Below are 25,135 nucleotides of genomic sequence, written 5' to 3'. Positions count from 1 at the left end.
AGTGACAGAGAATTCCAAGTTGATGACATGGTTTATTCGAAACTGCAACCTTATAGGCAGACTTCACTTGCTTTGAGAAAGAACTTGAAAATGAGTTCTAAGTACTATGGGCCCTATAAAGTGTTGGCTAGAGTGGGAAAGGTGGCTTACAGATTGGATTTACTCCATCTCCAAGGTACATCTTGTTTCCTTACTCAAGAAAATGGTGGGCAACAAAGTGGTGGTGCAAACTATTTTACCTATTACTAATGATAATGAGCAATTCTTAGTTAAACCAGAACAATTCTTCAGAGACATATGATGAATAATAACAATGTGGCTATGGTTAAATTACTGGTTCAGTGGTCTAACTTGCCTCCAGAGCACGCGACTTGGGAGGATTACCAATTTCTGAAGTCCAAATTTTTGGATTTTAATTCTCATCCTTGAGGTCAAGGATGATATAAAGAGGAAGGGTATGTCATGACCCTACTAAATAATACATATAATTGCGTGTAGCTGGATTCGAAATTGGGTCTAAGAAGAATAAGGAAGCAACTAACTTTCAAATCGAGCGACTGGATTTATTCTTAATTAATTAGCAGGAAGGGTAAGGATTGAGCCACGTGGCAGAGGTTGTTATATTACTATATAATATAAGAGGGAATGTGAGGACTTTTGTAGTCCTCACAAGAGTTTCCCAAATTTTTAAATTTTTTTTAATTAATTACTTTTATGTCCTAATTTTATTTATTTAAGTAAATTTTTTGATTTTTTATTTTTAAGGTCTACTTTTCAAAAGCTATCGAACCTGGGGACTTTTGTAGTCCTCACAATAATTTCTAATTCTTTTAAAAAAAATTAATTAATTACTTTTAGGTCCTAATCTTATTTATTTAAGTCAATTTTTTTATTTTTTATTTTTAAGGTCTACTTTTCAAAAGCTATCGAACCTTGTACCTCATTTTTCATGTTCTTTGATTTTCTGGTTCGTGCTCGATATCCGCATTTAAGCCCAATTAATCTAGATAATTAGCACTGTATCGCGCCTATTCGGAGGGAACGCTTCCTCCAAAGATTTTTTCCATATCCATGTTCGAACCCCTAATCCCTAATTAAGAGAGGAGCAGCTCCATCCGCTGCACAAGTTAAATTATGTATTTGTCTTAAAAGTTCATTAACTATGTATAGATTATTTATTTAGAACTAAATAACTTCAGAAAATTAGGATACATAAGTTATAAATGTCAAATTCTGGCTCCGCATTTGATTTGAAGTAAATAATTTTATCAAAATGAAAGTTAAAATATTAAAGCAGTGGAATGAAAATTTTGCTTTTATATAATTACCCACTTGTGGACTACAATAGGTATATGGTTGTTGTTGTTGTTGTACACTTATACTAACACAAATTATATTTTTTTAGTTAAAATATCTACTTTTATATCTTGAGTTTAAGCCCGGGCCTCACATAACTAGTAGCACAATAAGAGAGAGAGAGAGAGAGAGAGAGAGAGAGAGAGGGGGAGAGGGGGAGGAAGGCAACGATTATCTGGTATCTTCACTTCTTCCTCTTCTTCTGTATTCTCTCTCTTCCTATTTGTAATTCTCTTCTCAACTCTTTCTGCAGATTAACATCGGCTATGGAACTTTCTATCATTGCTTCACTTAGTTTGATTCAGCTAGTTTTTCTCTTGTATTTAAGTTCCATTTTCCAGTTTATATAATAAGAAAATTGTCCCAAAAAAGTGTTTGATTCGATTTCAATTTCTCAATTAAACTTAGATCTATAATTGGATCTTGACAACCATATATTTTAGTGCTTCTCTTATTTCGTTCTCCGCCAGAACTTTCCATCGGTTATCTCTCGATCCCTCTTCTATAGCTCTTCATCTTTGTAATTTCTGAATTTGCTCTTTGTTTATATGTTATATATATATGCTCTTCATCTTCTAACCAGAGAACAAAAATGATTTGTGAATTTCTCAACTTTGTTTTGTGCATTCTACGGGTATCTTATGTTATGAACCAGTAGCAGACTTTTTCCACGATTCCTCTTCTAAATCAGTTTTAGGGTTCATGTATGAAAGGAATCGCTTACTCTGTATTTGATTTTGAAATTTATGTTTCTGTGTAGTGATATTTCTGTTCTAAGTGTTTGAAATAGTCTATTTCACTTTCTAATAATTATAATCCTTTGGTAAACTAACAGTCGATTTCACTTTTTGTGTGTTTGATAACCACAGAACTAAAATTCCTTTGTTAGTTCTACTTTCTATATGTTAGTTCATGCATGTTTGGGATTGTAGCGATCCTCTCCGGTTCCTGTTCTAATGCTTTTATTTCTTTCTTTCTTTTAGTGTTCAGTCTATTTTTGTTATTTTTCAATTCAAATTCGTTTGATATTTGCTTTAATTTTGCTTTGTCTCGTATTTGGATCTCATGCAAATTAATTTTGACATTTTTAGTTGTTGTCCCTACTAATATTAACCTAAATATCATATAGGTAGCCAAGGGATCAAAACTGCCGGTGAAGCTATTAGGATCGACGTCGACAGTAAATCATTTGATAGATATCAAATCTTATCAACTTTCAGTAGATCTAGTTATAGCAGTATAGTTGTAGTTTTAGAATCTGAATTGATATTAAATTTCAGAATCACAATTGGTGATCTGGTAATATCGATACTTCCACAATTTGGGTTAATCGATTTGTCATTCAAGGTAAGCATTTTAACTCCCAGTTTTAGTATCATCGATCCATGTCTTCTTCTCAGCTATGGCAAATTGTTTGCTTAGGTAATTTGGAAAAATTGTTACTGTACTTTACTTATTTGCCCTTGGTTTGACTGGTGGGGATTAGTCAGATTGAAGACAATTTGGATAGTTTATTACAAGAATTTTGTTTGGGTCCTAATCTGATCCTCTCGTATTGACCTAGTTGACTTTTTAGTATCTTCATTTTCGGTGAGCATTAAGTTTTTTGTAGTGTGGCAGTTTGTACCTTAACTTCGGGGTTTAGTCTTCTATATGGTGACATCACTGCTCTTTGGTAAACCTAAGTGAACTAATTTCATGGTTATGAAGTAATTAACTTTTGTTGCTTGTTAAAATCCCTGAATATCAAGGTTATCTTCTTCATAACTATCTTTCCCTTTCAGCATAACATAAACCTCAGACTAGAAGGTTCAAGAGGTGTTCATTATTCTGTGTGACGTCTATTTTCCAAAATACACCATTGAAAATATGAACTAAATTTCTCATTTTGATACTGTGATGTTATTTTAACTTCAAGTTGAATCATTATGCCAATCGATAAATCTTGGATCTGGCTCATTTTCAAGGAGCGGTCTTTAAATTGTCTTGATTATATTTTAATTGTTTTAAATTGGCTGGATGTGATTTCATTTCATATTAAGATAGGTGCGTAAGTTTACAACCTTTTTAATATGTATGTAGAGATGCCGAAGCAAAATCAGTATAAAAATATGTTCAAATCAGTCAGGATCTCTTCACTTGCTCCAGGGTAGTCATCACATGCTCAAGCTTCATCTTCATCATCTTATCGAGCCTCTTTACATCCTACTCAGTCTACACAGCTCGCCGTTCCATCTCCATCATCTGATGGAGTCTCTACATTTCCATCTTCATCATCTGATGGAGTCTCTAAATAGTCTATTGTTCCATCTTCATCTGATGGAGTCTCTTAATAGCCAACCAAACGTAAAGATGATGAAGACAATCATGATTGGCTTGTTGATGTTATAGGTACATATAATTTAAAGTGATTGCATATTACTTTTTGTTTTCCTCGATTAATTTTTAACTTGATCTTTATTTTATTGTAAATCAACATCAAGTAACAAAAACAATTAGATTGAAGGCTAAAGATGTCCATAACTTGGCAAATGGATTGCGGATATTTGTAGAATGTAATGAATATGATGCACCTATTGGCAAAGCAACCGACATAATTTCTAGTAGGGGTGGATGGAGCATTATAATTTGGGTTTCAATTGAACCCCAAACTTTCGATGCGGTGTACAAATTTATATGTAAAAATTTACTAAATTTATAATAAATAGTAGATATGAACCCATAACTTTAGAAATATAATTCTTCAATGCTAAAAAATTTAAAAGGTTGAACCCCAAGAGTTTAAATCCTAGATCCGCGTTTGATTTCTAGAGTTTTGGGGCAGCTTGCCAAAATTCATTGTACTTCCTTATCGACTTTGAAAATGGCTAGATATGCACAAATCTTGTGTAGACTGTGTTTTTGATGAAATCTATATGTACTGCCTTATAAAGTATTTTGTTTAGTTTGCATTTTTTAGTTATATATGTAAAACTGCACTAAATGAACATCATTTTTTTGAAGCCTCGATTTCTTTGCAGAATTGCTTGACAAATAGCAAAAAGATGGGTTAGCGGTAATCTTAACAAAAAGTGAAGGGACCACAGGCATAAACTATGGCGTGCGGCTCAAGAGACGTTATTAAGTAAAGAAGAGATCATCAAAAAAACCCCGGATGGCATACCCATGAATCAATGGGCATTGTTTGTTAATTATCGCACGAAAGATGAAACAAAGGTACTTCTTCGTCTTTGTTTCACTGCTTCTTCTCTATTGCTGTTGTAGCTTTTTGTTGATCTTTCTACTGCTTCTTCTTCTCTATCGCTGTTGTGGCTTCTTTATATGTTTCTTTTCACATACTTCTAGTAAGATTGGCAAGATTGTTACTTGCTTGAACTTAACTGGTCAGAATTGTTAACCTGAAAGATGTTTACCAAGTTTGATCTTTTAAGTTTGATTAGTTGGCTTGGTTGTACTAACATATTTTCACTTGTCACCATTAGTATTGTAGTGAGGTACTTAGGAGCAACATCAAGAAATTCAAACTGCTTTGTAGTGCTGGATATTTGAATGAGAAATGTGCTAAACCTTTGACAAGGACTGAATATTTCATATTGTTCCCATTTAACTTGTAGGAGCTTTGCATGGATTAGACAAAGCCAAATTTCTCATACTGAAGGTACTAAGACTTTGGCTTGAAGAAGGGCTGAAATGGTAGTTTAATATGGTATGCTTAGATAAGTACATTCTTATTTAATTACCAATGTTCTACAATTTGAAAATTTCAGAAGGCTAAGGGAAAAGATATTGATCGAGGCCAAATGTGGACTGACACTCATAAGAGGAAAGAAGGGGTTATGTAACTAATGTGGCTAGGGAGATTGGGGTAAGAATTCTTCGTATATGTAACTAATGCGGTAAAGGAATTCTTTTGTTTCATCCAAGACTTTATTGGATATCAGTTTACTTTTCCCAAAAGCCATGTCTTTGTATGGTGGTCGTTAGCTTGTTTCATTGCTTAAATCAGCTCCAAAAATGGAAATTCCCACTGTATTTCAGCTCTGATTGTGGCTGGTACTGATGTAAATACAAGGGACTTAGATGGGGGGACCCCGTTATGTCATTGGTTGTGAAATTTGGAAATTCTGATACCGTTCAAGTTTAGTTGAGTCTGGTTATACCATTCCTTGTGAGGCTACAAAAGTTGATTTTGAACTTGAATTAGAATAAGATTGAAAGAGATATTGGGTTGACCCATTTTTGAATCGCCAAATTTGCCAAGTTTTTTTTTTGCTCTGTGCTACAAGCTGATTTTTGCCAACTTAACATGTCATTCATGCTTGTTTTTCTTTCGTATAAGAGAAAATTGAAGAAATCCGAAGTCAAAGACCAGAAAGTCTTGCTGAAGTTTCACCAAATGATGCCCTTGGTACAATACTCGGTCCTGAACACCCTGACCGTGTTCGAGGGTTAAGCTTGGGTGTAGTTCAAACTATGGCATTCAAACATATATCTAGGAGATTTGGTCATTTTAATGTGGGTTTATCTAGCACTAGCGCTCCAACTCTAGAGTGGCAGCAAGAGGGGACGAGTATGAATTCACAATTAAATGCGCTACTTAGCTTATATCAAAGTAACGTAGGGAATATCCCTGAAGAGTTTGCTTACTTGTTTTCCCCTCCCCCACAGGTAAGACTGTTATAGATATTCGTTTATTATTATTATTTGCTTTTTTATATACCCATTTTAGAAGTCCCTGGTCTCTAGTCGCTTTGGTTGTTGCTACTTCCCTCCTTTTCTTTACTATCTGTCGGACCTACTTTGCAAAAAAATTCTTGATTTTTCATTTCTATGTATCATAGTTATATGTTGAATGAAATCATGAATCTTCCTTGTTATATGCCTTTAATTTTCTTTCCACCCAAACTTGACATGTGACCTAATGTAAAATTTTCATGTTTCGAATTCGTCCACATAGTTTAAAAGAGCTATGAATAGGAAATATATCTCTTTTTTCTGTTCTAAAATTGGACTAATTAATATTTTTTCCCTTTTTCGGGCATCAAATTTAGGAAGTGGTGCTCTGTCACCAACCGGACCAAGAAAATCTTTAGATGGAAGTAACAATGACGATAGATTCGATTAGAAATCATTTTTAGGATCAATTTTTTTTTTTTTTTGGGTATTCATGTTGAATAACACTTAGAACTTTAGTATTTTGATGATGTAGTTTTGGAGTATTGAATAGTGCTTTAAAATTTTAGTATTTTAGTGATGTAATTTTGAAGTACTTTAATTTTATATGATGAACATTTTGCTTATTTGATACTTTTTTTTTTTTGCATGGATATGACTTCCCTCTCGATTGAGAAAGCTTCATTTTTATGTGGCTATACTACCAATAATGCCCAAGCCCAAATGAAATTGCTAAGTCTTTTGTTTAAAAAAAATAAAAATAAAAAGTTACTAAGTCTACGGCTTTGCGAATGAAATCACAAGGGGGTTAGTGGATGGTCCCCATCTGATTTTGCCATATTGAGCCGGCACTTATTCTTATAGTGAATAGTGAATTCAGCCCTGCAGCAACAACAGGTCGCCACCAGGGTTGGTGGTGAGACTCAGTCCCTCATTCTTGGGTTCATATTCATCTTCTTGATGATAAACTTGTTGCCCTTCCAGCTGAGGCAACAGGGTATGCGAGCCATCTCTTTGTGTTGTTAAAATAAATAGGGCCCCCTCCAAATCCTAAAAAATCAACATCTTTTCAAACAAGAGGTTGTAATCTAGTATTGTAAGTGTAGCGACTTGGTGGGTGAGCTTCATGTTCTCCTCTTCAAATTGAACCACTCTAGTGTCCAGTGTCTGGATTCTTGCCCTCGTATCACCCGTTGTATCCGTTACCCTTAATTTGGCCTCTTCGATTATAGCAATGGCTGCGATTTCATATTTGTTGGCATCGAGTTTTTTAATCAGATCAGTAATCAATTGCGGTCCTCCAAATACTGCACGAGTGTTAGCATAATCATCCTTCCTACTCGTTGGGTAAAACTATTGGAGGAAGCAAACCTTAACCCTTCTTTCTCACGCTACTGTGAGCTGCACATTCTTCCTCAACAACCATTCTTTTCAGGGATTTGAAAGTTGCTTCTTGGTATAAAGTTCCTCTTAGGGGATTCAAGTCACATTTATAATTGATATTTTATATTGTGTAAAAATTATTATAAAGTGTTATAGGTGTTTAAATATATATGGTGCAATAAATAGGATAAAATGTGGAATGACAGAATTGAAAAATGTAATTATCGCAATAAAAAAATCTAAAAAATAATATCATTATGAGTGTTCAAGATCAATCAAGGTGTGCTTTATAAGTTTTGTGTTAAAAACATTCAGTTAAAACTTGTATTAACATCAAATCTTCCTTAGAATTGTAGAATATTCAAAATCCTTCAAGAACTCAAATAAAGAATTTTCTAAGGTTTGGCATGAACAGTAATTTCTACCCTTTGGAACTTATTTATGAAGTATAACTAAATGTCCAAATACTATTATTTATTGTGGTTGAAAAATTGTATTGAGTGAAATCCTTATTGGCTATAATAGTGGTTGATTAGAGAAGACGATGAATAGTGTTGGATATTAAATGAGAGGAATTATTTGAGTTTGTTATGACCCCAGTAGGCTATTGAATGCTATAAATTGAATTTGTAAGCATAGAGCTATAGAGCTAGAATAGAATAGAAAAGGCAAGACAGTATGCTCGGTTAAGCTAAAACACTAGGTGCCGATTAGGACTTGGTCAGAAATTGGGTCGTGATAAAATAAGATTGAAGATGACTAAAAGAATTGATTTTTTATTGTTAGAGATTATTTTAACCAAAAATCACATTCATTATAAATGTGATTTCCACACGCTTTTTCCACAATAACTGAATTGATGTCAATAAGCATGACCAATAGTTAGATGCATTTATTATATGTGCTTTGATAAATGTTTAAGTGATGGAACCGCTTTTCAAAACAATACAAAACCAAATGTATTTGATAGGAAAGCAGTCATCTCGATCGAAAACATTTTCATATGAAATATTTTATGGCGTTTGATTGATGAATGAAAACATTCTCGAAGAAGCAAACAAATTAAATATCAAATAATGACTTTTTTTATATTTGGGTTTAGACTCACTTGTTAAACTAGGACTAACAAATGAAGGAAAATGCAATATAATATCTAGGATTGTCAACTGAAGTACTCTTTACCCCGAGACAATGGCATTGACGTTTTGCCTCAAGAAAGATATTTCAATTGAAACGCAGTGAAGATATATCTAACATATGTATTAGTATCTAGGATATGTCAATATATATCAATGTCATCATCTCTCAATGAACTCTTAACCAACACCAATCAACATATGAAAGATTAAGTGATAAAAGTGTTCTTTTATCGAAATTTGTAATGTTGTCTTTGTTGATCCAAATGATACTTTTCTAATCACTAGTAGTAAAAGAAAATTTTCTACTTGACAACCAGAAAAGGATAATGATAACACATATTTGTACTTTGAGCCTTAAAGCAAATAATATGAAAAGGAGGCGTGCAATTGTCATCCTCCATGGTACACACGAATTCAAATGGTGGTTAGGTAATTTCTTGAAGAATATGCTTCGAGTGATACAAAACTATACCAAATGATTTTAAATGTCCTGACTAGGCCATTGCATTAACTATAGCACCACAACTTTGCTGATTCTAAATGGGAATAAGATCTTCATAGTTTTTGTGGGCTTGAATTTCCAAAATCAAGAGTTTATAAAACTTGCAAGTATGCTTCTTGTACATAAAAAATGACTTCATCGATGATGATAAGGTTGAAACAGTTTGTTTAAAAGGTTCCGTAATCTATAATGACAAGGTTTTCATCAAGAGCTTCAAATCTTTTTCCTCAAATAAATTAAATAGTATTATATAATTTATTCTTTAAAATAGTAAAACACAGGGGCGAGGCATGTAGAGGCGAGTAAGGGGGTTCAATCTTATTGAAAATTTAAATAGGGTAAAAATTATTTATTCTTTAATGTATAAATTGTTAAATTCCCTTGACATAAGAATTATTATTAAATTCTCTTATTTGAATACATAAATCCGCTACTGGTAAAATTTGTCGATGCTTTATTAGCTATATAAAGCTGGCTAGTCGGAAACTATACCATAAAAGATTAAACTTAGGCATTTCTCATAGGGAAAATTTTGTAAACGGCGCTACTAACGCCCATTTTTGCAAACTATAGCAAGATTTTCCTTTTTTTTTTTTACTTCAAAATGTATTAGCATTTTGATTTCAAAACATAGCAAAATGCATGTATCCACGTGCATACACTACCTCATTGTAACTGAAATTGCAGGGCGTAATATGTGATTATATTTGTATGTGCATGTATGTGTGGGAAACTTTATATGTATCTACGTGTTTTCAAAGCAAAAATTGAATGTATGTGTGGCGAACTCTATGTATGTATGTGTTTTCAAAGCAGAAACTGGATATATATGTATGTATGTGAAGACAACAACGACATGTGTGGACAACTGGATCCAATGTATGTTCTCAAACTGTATGTGCAAAACAATGGGCAACTGTATGAGAAGCCAACTGTATGTGAAGTGTATGTTGTATTTATACATTCTCTCCCTAGATGAAGATACCCTAACCCTTGTTGACACCCAATTTTGTCCCGTTCCTCTGCCAAAATACCTATTTACGCTTCTAATATTTTTTGGAAAAGATAAAAAATATTATGTTTACCATAATTATTAGCCTCTTATCAATACCGGCACTTTATTATTCGATTACAGTTATTATTATTATAATTCACATTTTTACCAGCTTACGCACACACATCGCATTTATCTTTGCATAATTAAATAATAATATTTATTTCAGTGTGGATTTTCGAAATATTGTTGCACGGCTACTCCAACGCCATTTTTTATCCGAGCATTGATGATTGCACATTTTGTATTGAGCAATATTTAACACAAGTTGTTTAAAGCAGGTCTTTTATTTAAATTTAGAAGCCAAACTATTTTTGCGCTCGGTCCGTATTTTGACTTACCGGACCCCAAATCAAAGTCCGATTAATTCCTAATATTTTTTTGGACTAAACCATATTTCTTATCTCAATTTTTGATCAATCCATGTTTAATTCACTAACCCATTCTTTTAATATTCGGTCTAAAAAATCAACCCAGTCCATTTATGGACTGGGTCCGACCCATTTTCAGACAAAATAAGGGAAACCCTAAAAGGGTTCCCCTTCATTTTTCCATCCCCATTTCCGCCGCGTCTTCTCTCCTTTCCCCTCACTTTCTTTCCTCCTTCACCATCGCTGCCTCCTTCGTCCTCCCCCCACGCCTCTAATTTCCACCTTCCCACGTTACCTCCACTCCGCCTCATCTCCACTCACCCCTGACACCATCACGCCCCACTGCCATCTCTGACACTCCCACTTCGTCACGTTACCTCCACCATACCTCTGACTTCACCGTCGCCCCCACGTTACCTCCACTCCGCTTCATCTCCACTCACCCCTGACACCCCACGCCCCACTGCTCTGACACCCCACTACTTCCATCTCCGACCACCTTACCATCACCCCCACACTCGTCTGTCCCCCGCTCCTCTCTCTCCTTCACAAAGAAACCCTAGATCTCCCCTATAAATATTGATTTCTATGATCGTTGAGGGACAGAGCTTTTGGATTCGAAAAACCCCTACAAGATAAACTCTTTCAATACCTGAAATCCCTAACTAAAACTCGGTCTTGGATCCCCAAAATCCCTTCAAGAAACAGAGGAAAATTCAAACCAAGGAGGAGAGGGGAAACCCCCAGAATTTTTTTTTTTTTTTGTTCAAGAAACCCCTTGCAAAATATTTTCTTTTGATTGTGACAGTATCACGAAACATCGAATCAAAAAATATATTCAAATAATTTCTCGTCTGCTCTGCGTTTGTCGCGAATGCGAGTCTCGCGACATCGAATTTGAAGTGTTCGAGCAGAGATTCGAAAACCCTGCACCCATTTCGCTGCACTAGAAGAAGGTAATTCTCCATTCCCTTGTTTTATTTTTTTTTTCCATTCTTTGGTTGCTCTGTGTTATTTTAGTTTGTTATTTTGTGATTAAGGCATGTTAGTTTAGTTAAGTTTGTTCGTATGCTAGTATTAGTTAGAATTTAATTAGTCATGTATAATAGTTTAGTTAAACATGTTTGTGTGTTTAAGCGTGTTTATGTATGATAATCAGTCCAGTCTGTTTAAATATGTCAGTTACATTCTTTTCTTAGTTTAGTTGTATCTAAAGAATAGAATTATGTGTGTTGGTTTAGTTGGTTATTAAGCTTGATTAACAGATGGATAATGCTCTTTTTTTTTACAGATCATCCTGCATAATGTATTAAGTTATAGTTAGATTTATTAAATTCCTATATGCTGCCTTAGGTTATTTTGTTAGTTAATCATGTCTTATTTTTTTTTTAGTTTAACCAGCCCCAGTTCAGCATAACTTTGTTATTGATCTAATCTATGGAATCTGTGCTATGTGGTTGACTGCTGGTAGTAGCATGAGTCATAGGGTATTGTTTTTTTTTTAAAAAAGGATTAAAAGCATTAGGAGCACAACCTTAGCATCTTTAGGCTTGTGTAAATGACCTACTAAATCTGGCAAAGTGTTTGAGATTCCTTATTTGCCAAAACATGATACACATACTATATGATTACCCCTTGAACCTGTTTGAGCAGCTTTGTTTAATCTACCTTCTTGGGAATGAAATAATTTAGTTTCTTTTCTTAGTTTCCTCTTCTAGTTAACAAGCTAGTCTGAAAATTCTTTAAACAAGTGTCATACTTGAGAGGTTATTTTAACAGTAATTAAATTTGGATCTGCCTGGTTAAAATATTTGCGTAAGTGCTTTAACTACCCAAATTCAGTTTTATATCTCAATAATTTTACATCCTTCCTAATGATCATGCACGTAAGTATAAGAGTCATTTGCAAAATGTCTCGGACAATCGAATGTTTGCTGCAAAATTGGCTTTAGAAGATAAGATGTCCTCTTAAACGTGTGTTTTGAATTATCTAGGCAGGATTATATTCAGAAGTTTAAGTTAGGATTGTCACTGGAGCATGGTTAAAATATTGAACCTTAGCTTCAACAAAGCATGATGTAAATTTGTTTGGCTGCCTACATGTTTACTCTTGTTTACAGAAAGATAAAAAAAAATATAAAATATGTTTGTTGTTTCTAATCAAAGGTTATAAGGTAAGAGCAAATGAAAATCAATTCAGATTCCTACTTGTTTATTGAGATTTAGTTTGAATGTGCCCCTTCCCCTTTCAATCTTGTCTTTCAGCTATTTGAATGAAGCATGGGTGCATTAGTTGTTCCATAAATAACCATGAACATTTGAATTTGAGAATCTGAAGAGGTTTTGAAGTTTGTTTACAGTTCGGTTTACTTTATGTGTGGTTAGTCTGTGTTTCGACAAGGTAATTCATGAGTTAATTATAGTTATCTAACAAAGGTTTGGTAGTTCGGTTTTTTTTTTAAATTTGAGACAATGTTCCAAACCAACGCAAAACCCTCTCTTAAGAACCTGTCATTCAGTTATTAGCTAATGTGGTGAGCTATTAAAGTCTGGTTAAAATTTCTATCCTCATAAATGTTGCTTCCAAATGTTAGTTAAAACTGGAAATAAGCTTCAGTGCCTCTTAGGAGTTTTAAGTAAAAGGCTATAAGCTAACAGAGTTAAAAATCTGATTTGGTTATCTCCTCCCAGGCAATAAGATTTGGTATACGCATTCTTCCTTTTTGCATTGAGTGGGCAGACTCTTTACCTTAACACATTTTGTAATTGGTGACTGCTGTATGGTGGATTGGCTAAAATGCTATCAATATACTTATAAGAGTTTTAATTTTTGTTAAGGCAATGAGGCCGTATATCTATATATTCTTGAAGTATACTCAAATATACATAGTATACACCTAATCCACTAGTTTGTTTTGAATTTTTGCACCATATACATCTTAGCCTTATTTATTGTTTATGTACTAATCATTTTCTTTCGTTTTTATGCATGACCATCGCATACGAGTCCGAGGGACTCGTCTTGTTCCGCATTCGGTGTTGGGCTAAAAGTCCAACGTAATCATCTCGAGTCATTCCCCGTCAGCCCATATCCGCATCAAAATAAAAAATAAAAAAATCTAGGTCGAGGTCCATATAGCAAAAACAGAATTGCAGCCGTGGCCCAAATGGGCCAGATCCATTTTTATCTCTTCCTTCTCCCTTATTTTTATTGTTGTGTATTCTTATCTTGTATAACTAACCTCGTCTTATTAACTTAGATAAATCCTAATGAATTCGTAGATTTGATTTAGCAATGGGTGGTTAAGAAAATTAACAATCAATTCCCCTAATTTATTATCCTTTTGTCATGTTAAATGCATATAATATTTATGAGATTTTACTTTACATTAGAATAATTAGGTATGACAGTAGTTAAGTTAAAGGGAATCATGAGTCATTCTGACGATTTGGAAATTAGAACGTGCAAAAAATATAAATTCTGATATATCTTATATATACTCTTTCTAAGATTCATCAAATTGCATATTTTAGCCGCATACAACTAAATAAAAGTAAATGAGAGGAAGAGAAACTTATGCCTTTCACGCCATTTCTTTTTTTTTTTAAAAAGAAATAAGTTCGGGATTTTTTACATCACCATATTGATATACGATCTTGCATCAAATCCATATTTTACTTAAAAAATTATTAATTGTAAGCAACTTATTACGTTTTATATTATTATATACATATATATTTTTTAAAATTTCAGCAACATTCATAGTTTTTTTTTTATTTTCATTTTAAACACCTATTCATATGAATTATGGTATTTTTCTAGAAGTCTTTATTTAGATAGTGTTATTATGTTAGAGCTATATTTATAAATCCCATTTCAAAAATATCATCTAAAATATTCCTTTTATGCAAAAAATATTCTCTACAAGTCTTATTTCAAGATAACATTATTATTTTATTTCAAGTTTTAACAATATTTATAAATCTCAATTTTAAAAGCATTCCTTCTCTGCAAGTTATTTATATCTTCCTACAAGTTAGTTCAAATGGCACTACTATATTTTACAAGTTATTTTCTCAAAATTCAAACACTACATTTAACCTTAATTAATCAACCTAAGTTTGGTCGGATAACCGTAAGTTAACGGATTCTAAAGGATGCCTAACCCCTTCCCTTTAGGATAATATAGAGCTCTTACCTGGAATTACACTGGTTAAGCAGACTATTAATTGAGGTTTAGTTTTAACTTTGCCTTAGTTAACATCTAGGTGTCCTAATTCACCGTTAAATTAATTAGGTGGCGACTCCTTAAATAAAACAAATAGGAATCACCAATATGTTGTACTCTTAATTTTGACTCCGGTTAAAATGGGGTGTGACAACCCTTACATCTGTTCTAGTCCTCTCTTTCGATCACTCTTACCTACTTCGGAAACTAATGTTCCATCCTAATCCTTATGCTTTCCTCAAGTCCAATGACATTCTTGCCTCTTCTAGTGACTACCTCCGTCTCTGGGAAGTTCGTGAAATTTCTATTAAACCCCTTTGTACTTACTGTACCCTTTTGACGTCTTTTGATTAGAACAAAGTTGAGCCTAGAAGAATTGGTCCAACGGTCAACTGAAACACCGACGAACTCTTGCGAAAACAAACGAGTGAGGTTGGGGTGGGCAGTGGCGGTTAGGGTTTTCAAATATACAGATATGTGTATAAGTGTATAAAAATTATAACATTATATAATCTCGCTATGTTTTGTAATTATTTCAAAATACCACTATAAAGAGTAATAAAGGAGTATAATACACTACATTAGCTATTTTTTCTTTTGATGAGGATAAAAAGTGTTCTGTTTGAAAAAGGGTTAGATGGGGTAAAAAATGGCCCTTTTTAATTGTTAAACGATTTAGTCAAGGAACAAAATTCCACCATTTTTTTAGAATAATGATTGCTGATGCTCAAGTATATATAAGGACTATTTTTTTTTTCTCTCCCTAAGAGACATTTACTTAAATGTCATACCAAAAAGGCAAAGAAACATGTCAATTTGTGAATTAATTAACTAGAATGTGGTGATGATGAGCCTATTGACTATGCACTTTGTGGTGAGTATGCTTGTGAAGATTGTCACACCCTATTTCCACTAGGGTGTGATGGGCACCTGGCCCCACATCCAGAGCCGAGCGAACCCACAGACCTTCGGGACATACAAAATCTTATTAGACTTTTAAAATCAAATAAAGATAAAATACATAATAACTTCTCAAAATATTCGTTTCGATGCTTTCCAAATCAAACAGAATCTGTGATCATATAGAATTTAATACATAATACAGAATGGCATAGCGGCTGACGAAGCCGCTTACACAACTGACATACTATACCCACGACTTTGTCTGCAAAGTCTCTAACAAATAATCGGAAAACATAGCATACACACTCTGACTCGGCAGTACTCCAGGAGCAAAAGGAGCTTGCCAATGCCGCTGGAACATCTTCTATAATGTCTTCTAGTCATCTGGGTACACCTGCGCGGCATGAAACGCAGCCCCCGAAGAAAGGGGGTCAGTACGGAATATGTACCGAGTATGTAAAGCATAAAGTACAATAAACAGAATCATAATCTGAACAAAGGGTACAGAATATAAGTGCAGTAACCGGAATGTCAAAATGTTTACTCACAGAACAGAGATAATGCATGTCAGAACATATGCCATAGCCGGCCCCCATTATGGGACTCGGTGAACAGAACGTGGTCGCCACCCCGACACTGGCGCCACAACACATCATACTCCAGAGTAGGGAATAACTTCGTAACATATCATATCATATCAGATGGCCATATCATATCATATCATAACATATCAGAATAAGTGTACATGGCACAGCATACTCCACAACCCATGTACATGTGTACCTGCCCCCTCACATCGAGGCACGGCGAACAATGCAATGGAATACGCTTGATAACATATCTTGGCCCGGGCTCAGTGAAGGAAACATTGAGGCGTCCACGAGTGGAGTAGTGAGAAACTAAATGCAATATAAAACACAATACATTTACAAAGACTCGATAGGACATCTCGAATGACAAATCGTAATAATGAAATCGGACGATAATCATAGTAGGTGTATTTCGGATGTCATAGTAAGTTACGTAGAAATAATCTTTCTGGGATCGTTTCCATGTTCCAAAATAGTTTATAAGACTCAGTGGAATATTTAAAACAATTGTCGTTTAGTAGTTAGAAGAGTTCCTTTAAATTCGCTCGAAAATAAGTCAATAGTACAATGGAAGAGAGAATAGTGGGCCCACCTCGGGTCAACCGAGGTGGCGTACAAAATTTACAATTCTTAAGCTTTATGGAGTCGTTTGCAAAAAGTTTCGAGGCATTCCGATTTTATTTGTGAAAAATAAGAACGTTTTATGACGCAAGACTTTCCAAGAAGTAAAAGTGTTTAAACATATTTTTCATCAAAACTTAGGTTCATAATTCAATCACATTGAATGAAAGAGGGCCAAATCTAAGCTTAGATTTCTAGGAATGGAGTCTTCCCCGAGGCTCGTGTCATAACTGTTACATCCCGTATTTTTAAACGTCGGATTAATTGTAAGTTGAGGTGGGGCCCACACGTCAAGATTTTTTTTTTTGGGACATGTGACAAATTATATGAATCACATATGTGAAGTTAAACACAACTCAAGAAGGACCCTTGAGCCAAATCAAAGTGGAAGTCCTCCAAACGAATATTTTTAAGAAAACGTTTTCGGGTGACCTAATTTTGAGGGGCAAAAACGGTATTATAAGTTTGGAATTTGGAAAAATACCAAGAAATAGAAGTTGTAGATAATTGAATTATCTTTCCATCCATAGGTCGTGGGTTCCCAGGTGACGTCGGTACAAGGAGATATGAACGTTTTAAGGTCGAAAGGTCAGTGGGCTAGGCCCAACTCGGGACCAACCGAATTGGCCCAAAAAAATGAAAAGAAAAATTTAGGCCCAAGGTGAGAGGGTGGCCGGCCATACCTGGTCCAAGCCCACCAAATTGATTAATTTCCATGTGCCAAATTAATATAAGGGGCCATATATGCATCATTTATTCATTAGAAACTTCAAGATCCAAGAACAAAACACAAAGAAGAGCAAAAATAAGGCCATTTCGGGTTTGGCCATAGAAAAATCACCCCTCAAAATCTTCCTCCAAAAATTATTTTCTTGTGGTATTCCTACTAATTTAAGGGTCCTTTACAACTTGGTGTAATTGTTTTGGAAGAAGGATCACTTATTTCTTCAAGTTGACAACTTGTTCAAGTGAAGGAGTTTGTAGAAAAAGGTAAGAATCAATTCCTTTTTCTTATGTTATGAAGGTTTGTTTATGTTGTGGTATCTGGAAATGAGTAGAAATTATGGAAATAAGGAAGTTTGCAAAGTGGGTATGTATATATATATGTAGCCATGAGTGTATATATGTTGTATACATATATGAGTTGAATTTTATGTTGTATTCTAGTTGTGGTTATGGTGAAAATTATATTGGGAATGAAAGTTGAATGAATTTTGGTTGAAGTTGGAATGTAGAAGATTGTGTCACTTTAGAATGATTTTGTGATATTATGGAAATGAAGTTGTTAAGATGTGAATTATGATTATGGTTGATGAAATTGGAAGATGGAAATATGTTATGGATATGTAGGTTGAATATTAGAAGTTTTGGATGAATTATGACTTTGGTGGAAAGTTTGTATATTTTGTGAATATTTTGTGAATATTTTGTGGAAATGATATGAAATGCTTCCGAATTGTGTTGTAATGATCTTGATTGGTGATGAATACGAGAATGTTGATATTGATTTGGAAAATATGAAGTTGGAATGAAGGTTATGACATTATGTGGGAAAGATAACTAGTTCTGTTATATTGTGTTATAGTGATTATTGTTGTTGGTGGTGTTGTTGTTGGATTGTTGTTGATTGTTTTGGCCGAGTTGAATTCTCGGGGATGCTATATGTATAGGGGAAATGCTGCCCAAATTTCTGTAGAAAAGTGTTGATTCAAGATTTAAGTCCTAAAGTCTTATGACTAACATTTGGTAAATGTGACCATTTATAGATTTTGGGCGAAACGAGAATTGAATTTGGAAAGGCGTAAAGAGCATATAAGGTATGTAAGGCTATCCCGATTCTTCTTTTGGCATGTCCTAGGTGTACTAGGATCGGATTTGAGCCTCGGAAAGTATTCTGCTCATCGGAATCTGCATTTGAAAATACCCCTTTTTCATTCAATGGAATTGAACCCTATAAGTATGTTTTATTGAAAGAATTGTGCAAACTTCCGCAAATTGTCTAGAAAATTATGGAATGTCCCCAGAACCTCCGTAGGTGACTTTATAAGCTTAAAATACGTATTTTGAGCCCACCGCTTCGTTTGTCCCGAGGTGGGCCCACTATTTTCGATTTTACCCTTTTGTGTTTATGACTTGTCTTCGAGCATTTTTTTTTATTAATATTCTAACTACTCTTTTAACTACTAAATAAAAATTGTTTTAATATTTCATTAAGCCTTATGAATTGTTTTGAAACTTGGGAACGATCTCAGAAAGATTATGCTTCCGTAATCCATTTTGACATTCGAATTTCACTTACTATGACTCCGTTCGATTTCATTGATTTGATCTGTCATTCGATATGCTTCATTGAGTCTCTGGAAATATATATGGTATTTTTATTGCATTTAGTTTCTCACTACTCCATTCGTGGATGCCTCAATGTTTCCCACACTGAGCCCGGGCCAGGATATGTTCTCAAGCGACTTCCACTGCATTGTTCGCCGTGCCTCGATGTGAGGGGGCAGGTATATATGTACATGGGTTGTGGAGTATGTTGTGCCATGTACACACATTCTGATATGATATGATCTGATATGGCCATCTGATATGATATGTTATGTTACGGGGTTATCCCCTATTCTGCTCCTTATGTGTTGTGGCACCAGCGTCGGGGGGTGACCACGTTCTGTTTGCCGAGTCCCTTGGCAGGGGTCGGATATGATATGGTATATGTTTCTGTACACACTCCTCATGTTTTGAAAATATGCATTTGATACTTCGGATGTTACACTCACTCCTCTGTAAGTTCTGTTTCGGTTATGATCTTGTTCCGTAATGGGACCAGGCACGACATATGTTTTCAGCGAATATTATTTATGCTATATGATCAGCATTTTGCTAATCTGGATATTCAGTTCATTTTCTGTATCTTCTGCTTCGATTATGACTTTGTTTACTACGTTCCGTGCTTTACATACTCAGTACATATTTCGTACTGACCCCCTTCCTTCGGGGGCTGCGTTTTCATGCCGCGCAGGTACAGACGACAGATTTGCTGACCGCCTGCCTAGGATATCTATTCTGCTATTTTGGGAGTGCTCTTTTGTCCAGAGCCTATATGTTGGTACAGTCTGCTGCTATTGTATATATGTATGCTATTCAGGGGTATGACGGGGCCCTGTCCCGTCTTATGATTCTGTTATGTTCTGTAGAGGTCTGTAGACATACTTGTGTGGGTTCTGTATATGGTTTGGGATGATATGATCTGTGACAGCCTTATCGGCTTCCATGTACTATGTCGGTTCATTTATGATAATTACTAACGTCGATTGACTTTTACATTTAAAAATATTCTACTGATATGCTAGTCTGGGTTATTGGGTACGTTTGAGTGTCCAGCACGGACACTAGTCGCGGCCTACGGAGTTGGGTCGTGACAATAACCTATTATGACTAAGACATGCCAAAGAAAGAAAAGGTAGGGCTTTACATACCTTATTTGCTCCTTACGCTTATGCAAACTCAATGTCCAAACTTCCCAAAATCTACAATTGGTCACAAGTGCCAAACATTAACATATAGGCATTTAAGCATTCAACTTTAAGTAACACTTGTCTACGGAAATTTGGGCAGCACCTCCCCTATAAATTCAACATCCCCGAGAATTTAACTCGGCTAAGACATCAACAACCATACCAACAACAATACCAACAGCATCAATAGTCAATTAAAATGCATTCTAACATAAATTGTTTTCTTTTCTAAATAGTGCAACAACTTTCAACCCAACTTTGCACTTCCAAATCAATATCAACATTTTCATATTCATGTACTAATTCAAGATCATTCAAACGTAGGTCAAGAACATTCCAAGCAATCTATACAATATTCAAACAATTCCACATTCCACTCGAAATTCCTACATATGCAACAAAACTACCACGACACATCTTCTACTTTCAAATTCATAATCAACAACAACAATCCACACTTTGACAACTTCATTTCCATAATATCATAAGATCATCTAAAGTGACATAATTTCCTACAATCAATTTCAATGCCAACTTAAACCATTTAACCTTCATTTACATTATAAGGGTCACAACAACACAACTAACATATTAAACAAAATTAATTCATTTCCATCTCATCACCCTACACCACACGGCCCTACTTCACATTTCCAACTTCAACCAAATTCATTCAACTTTCATTTCCAATATGAAGTCCACAATAACCACAACTAGAATACTACACAAAATTCAACTCATCTTGCCTATACAACAATACACACACACGGCCACATACACACATACACACCCACTATACAAACTTCCATATTTTCATAAGTTCTACCCATTTCTACATACTACAACATAAACAAGCCTTCATAACATAATAAAAAGGGATTAATTCTTACCTTTTCCTCCTAACTTCTTCACTTGACCAAGGTGCTAAATTGATGAAACAAGCGTCCTATCTTCCGAAACAACTACACCACGTTGTAGAGGACCCTTGAATTAGTAGGAATACATGAAGAAACTAATTTTTGGGACAAGATTTCAAAGGGTTGTTTTTCCCTTGTCTTGGCCGAATGGCCATTGTTGTTCTTTCTCTTTTTTTTTTTTTCTCAAGTTTTCTTGAATATTCTAAATGAGCATATGAAGAATAAATTCTTCCATGTGCCCTATATATTAAAAGATCATGTGCATGGCACACACCCATGTGCATAGCACATGCCCCCTTGTTTTTTATTTTCTTTCTTCTTTTTCTTTTCTCTTTTTTTTTTGTTCAAGAACACATAATTTCAAGAACAAATAATTTCGAAATTCCAATTTTGCCCTTAGCCTTCCTCAATATTTCCACACCAACATTTTTCATAACCAACTTATGTGTCAAACCAGATCAAAACATAGTCTTGTCCTTAACTTGTTGTAACTATTTCGAATTGTCCGAACGTGCAAAATACGGGGTATAACAAAGATAATGGGATTGCATATAATTCTTATGAGGAATCTTCTAGTAGATATTCACGTACATCGGCTTGTGACACTTCCTATTCCAAGCAAAAAGGTATAGGTGTGTGGATTGGGCCGACAAGGAATCCGCTTACAAGGAGAAGAGAGTATACATGTCCTCCTTCAAGAAACATAAGGGCATATAATTCTTACCCTAATCCGGAGGCACAAAATTTCCAATATGGTTATATTATGGAAGGTAGGGGAGGAGTGACGATAGGTGAAGGAAGTAGGAGGAATGAGAGGCCTCAAGCGAGAAATGAACCCAAAGAAGAAACAAGAACAAGTGGTGGGTTCAAGGAGATAAGAGAAGACTTCAAGTGCATAGGAGATCATATAAAAGGGGCAGAAGAAAACCTCAAGGAAATGACGGAGCTACTTCTCCAAGTGCAAGAACAAGTCCACAAGACACAACAAATTGTGAGAGAAAATATTGAGAGGAGTAAGGGAGCGAAAAGTGACAACTCTAGAGAGAAAAAAAGAGACGATGTGAGGACTGATGTGAGAGAGTTGTCACAAACTCTATCTAGCACTTGTAACTTTCCTTTCTTTTCTAGTGGTCTTGATGATAGTGCAAGTATTCTCGGGAGCAAGCCGTATGATGAACCTCAACCTTCGAAGGTTCTTGAGGTGGTTGAGAGCTTCCCGAAGGAACAAACGAGCTCCAAAGTTGAAACCCAAGGAAAAAGAGATGACTGTAACACCACGAATGATGTGATTGATCATGTTGTCGAAGTGAGTGTAAATAATAGCTTGTCCTTAATTGAGCTTAATGAATCTTTGCCTTGTGATGTGCCTAATGCTATACTGACAATTGACATTGTAATGGATGGTCCAACACTAGTTGATCCTATTGATGACTATTTTGACTCTTTTCTTGAGTTCAAGTTGTGTCCACCTAGTGTTAATCCTCTTGATATGCATGTTAGTACATTGTCATGTGAATTGTTAGTGCACCCACTAGTTGATCCTAGCGATGACCGAATTGATTCTTCTAGCAAGATCAATTTGCGTCCAACTAGTGTGGTTACTTGTGTTGATCAATTTGTATGCTATGAAAATCCACTATTTGAGGAACCTTGTGATGTGTTTAATGACCCTCAATTTAGTGATGATGTTGATATAATTGATCATGTGAATAGTCATGTACCTAGTGGGAAGTTTGGTCATGTTGAGCAAATGGTTTCTTTTAGAGACTATAATGTGATATGTAACCCACTATGGAATGATGACACTCTTTCCCGTGATGGAGATCTTCCTTTGAAGGATTGTGTTCCATTTGTGGGGAAGGAAAGTGTTACAAAGGAAGGTGATTCTTGTCTAGAAATTGCAAATTTTTCCGTTCATGTTCAACTTCATAATATCCTATTGAATGATCTTATTCTTGAACCTAATAGTGAAGCTACATTGGAGAATGACATGGATGAGGAAGTTATCTTAAGTGATACCTTTCTTTATTACTTGTTTGCATATGATGACGCTCTTATTTGTGTTGGGGGTGCATCTTATGTTGGGGAAGGTACTTATAGGGTAGTTGGTTGTTTATCGACTCTAATAGGTGGCTATACTTACCATTTGACCCGGGTGTTACCTTGTTGGATTTAGGAACACCTTGTTTGGAAAATGAGTTCCCATGGTGCTTCATGTCAAATAGAACCAATGTAGTATTACATGCTTCATGTTTTGCATCCATTGGTTTTATTACTCTATCCTTATGTCATGAACCTTGGAGGAATCAACTTCTTGATACCTCATGTGTGCAAATGTTAATAATGATTGTCATAGACATGTGGTTGTACCACAAATTTGTTCATCCTTGGCATGAATATATGATTATTGCTTTGTGTGCTAACCCTCAATCCTTGAGGAGTATGTTTTCGTATGTCTTCCCTTGGGTTTTGCTAGGTTCAGATTCGAGGACGAATCTTTTTTAAGAAGGGGAGGTAGATTCTAAGGCTATTTTAGTCAATATGATGGAATCCATTGTTGGTTTGTGAACCTTTTATGTCCATTGATATTCATGAAGAGATTGCCATTTGTGGATTCAAATTGAATCTCTTGCCTTGAGTGTCAAATAGTAGTGGTTCTTTTAGGATCGGATTCGATTGGAAGGGTCTAAGTTTAATATACTTAGGTTTGTCCATAAATTCGCCCTAATTGGGTCTTACTTTTATCCTATTTTCTCATCCCTTTTTCTTCGTATCCTTTATTTTTCTGCGTTTGAATTGATTTGGCTTCATTCTCAAATCGATTCGTATCAACTATCTTTTGAGAAGTACAAGATCTACTAATGCTCCAGTATATATCTAAGGGACAACTTAGAGTCTACGTCCAAACTTGAGGGACTACTTTGCCTTTTATTTTTTTCCTTATAAAGACAATACTTAAATGTCTTTTTTTTTTGGTCAAAATTTTGTGAATTATTAATTGTATAAAAGTAGTCCAGCTCTGTGAATACGTCCATCTACCGGCAACCCTCATCGTTGCATTCTTTTTTTACCGTAGAAAACTCCCTTTCCCTTCAATTGGGAAATATTCCAAAAGAATTATACCCTTCTAAAATACAACTTTGATATAATTCTTACTGGAAAATTTTCAAGAGAATTATACCTTCTAAATTACGACTTTGTTTTAATGTATTTAAATACAACTTCAACATTGATAAGTAAGTTAAAAACAGGTAAATTTGTAATAGAACTTCAAGTTAAATTTGAAATTTTCATGGCCAAATACTAATTTTCAAATAAAGTAAAAAATTATTCCTAGAAAAACCGAATAACTTTTATGACCAAATAGATTTTATAGAGTCTATGTCCAAACTTAAGGAGTCGTGTGGTACGTGGACTAAATTATTCAGAAATTATAATTCTGGGATTAATTTGTTCTATCTGGAAGGTGATGGGATAAAATAATCTCAAGTTTGATGAAATATCTCGGTATTAAGTTTGGAATTAATTTTATATCCTGTTTGGTAGAAGATAGAGGCGGAGCCAAGATTTTCATTCAGGGATTTCAAAATATAAAAAGTAAACATACGAAGAATCTAAAAGAGGTTTAACATATATTATATGTATATAATTTCTTTTTAACTCGGTATAAACAATATTTTTTTTCGTCGAAGTGGGTTTCTCAGCCCTATGTGGCTCTGCCGCTGATAGAAGATATAAATTTATTTCAAGATAAATTGGTACTTTTACCGAATAAAATATAAAATTAATCCAGACTTAATCTTGAAATATTTGGCGTTTTAATTTTTCTCCCTAAAAAGGCATATACTCAAATATCATACCAAAGGCTTAAAAAAAGACAC

The 25,135-nt window shown here is 34.7% G+C and overlaps 1 long non-coding RNA gene across 7 annotated transcripts; it reads left to right on the top strand.

Annotated features, from left to right (window-relative positions):
* The first annotated feature begins 1,449 nt into the window (after nucleotides 1-1,449).
* LOC132606699 (uncharacterized) lies at nucleotides 1,450-6,002 on the top strand. 7 transcript variants are annotated; one of them, XR_009570024.1, is made up of 5 exons: nucleotides 1,450-1,534; nucleotides 1,610-3,747; nucleotides 4,360-4,572; nucleotides 4,971-5,014; nucleotides 5,124-6,002. It is a non-coding gene; the product is annotated as an uncharacterized LOC132606699 (long non-coding RNA). The 7 variants fall into 7 exon arrangements; XR_009570025.1 differs by having other exon boundaries at nucleotides 1,461-1,534; nucleotides 2,486-3,747; XR_009570026.1 differs by lacking the exon at nucleotides 1,450-1,534 and having other exon boundaries at nucleotides 1,543-1,838; nucleotides 3,439-3,747.
* Nucleotides 6,003-25,135: the final 19,133 nt, after the last annotated feature.

Source organism: Lycium barbarum, chromosome 8 (genome assembly GCF_019175385.1).
Source record: "Lycium barbarum isolate Lr01 chromosome 8, ASM1917538v2, whole genome shotgun sequence".
Lineage (NCBI taxonomy): Eukaryota > Viridiplantae > Streptophyta > Magnoliopsida > Solanales > Solanaceae > Lycium > Lycium barbarum.
This window is presented reverse-complemented; position numbering and strand designations above follow the sequence as displayed.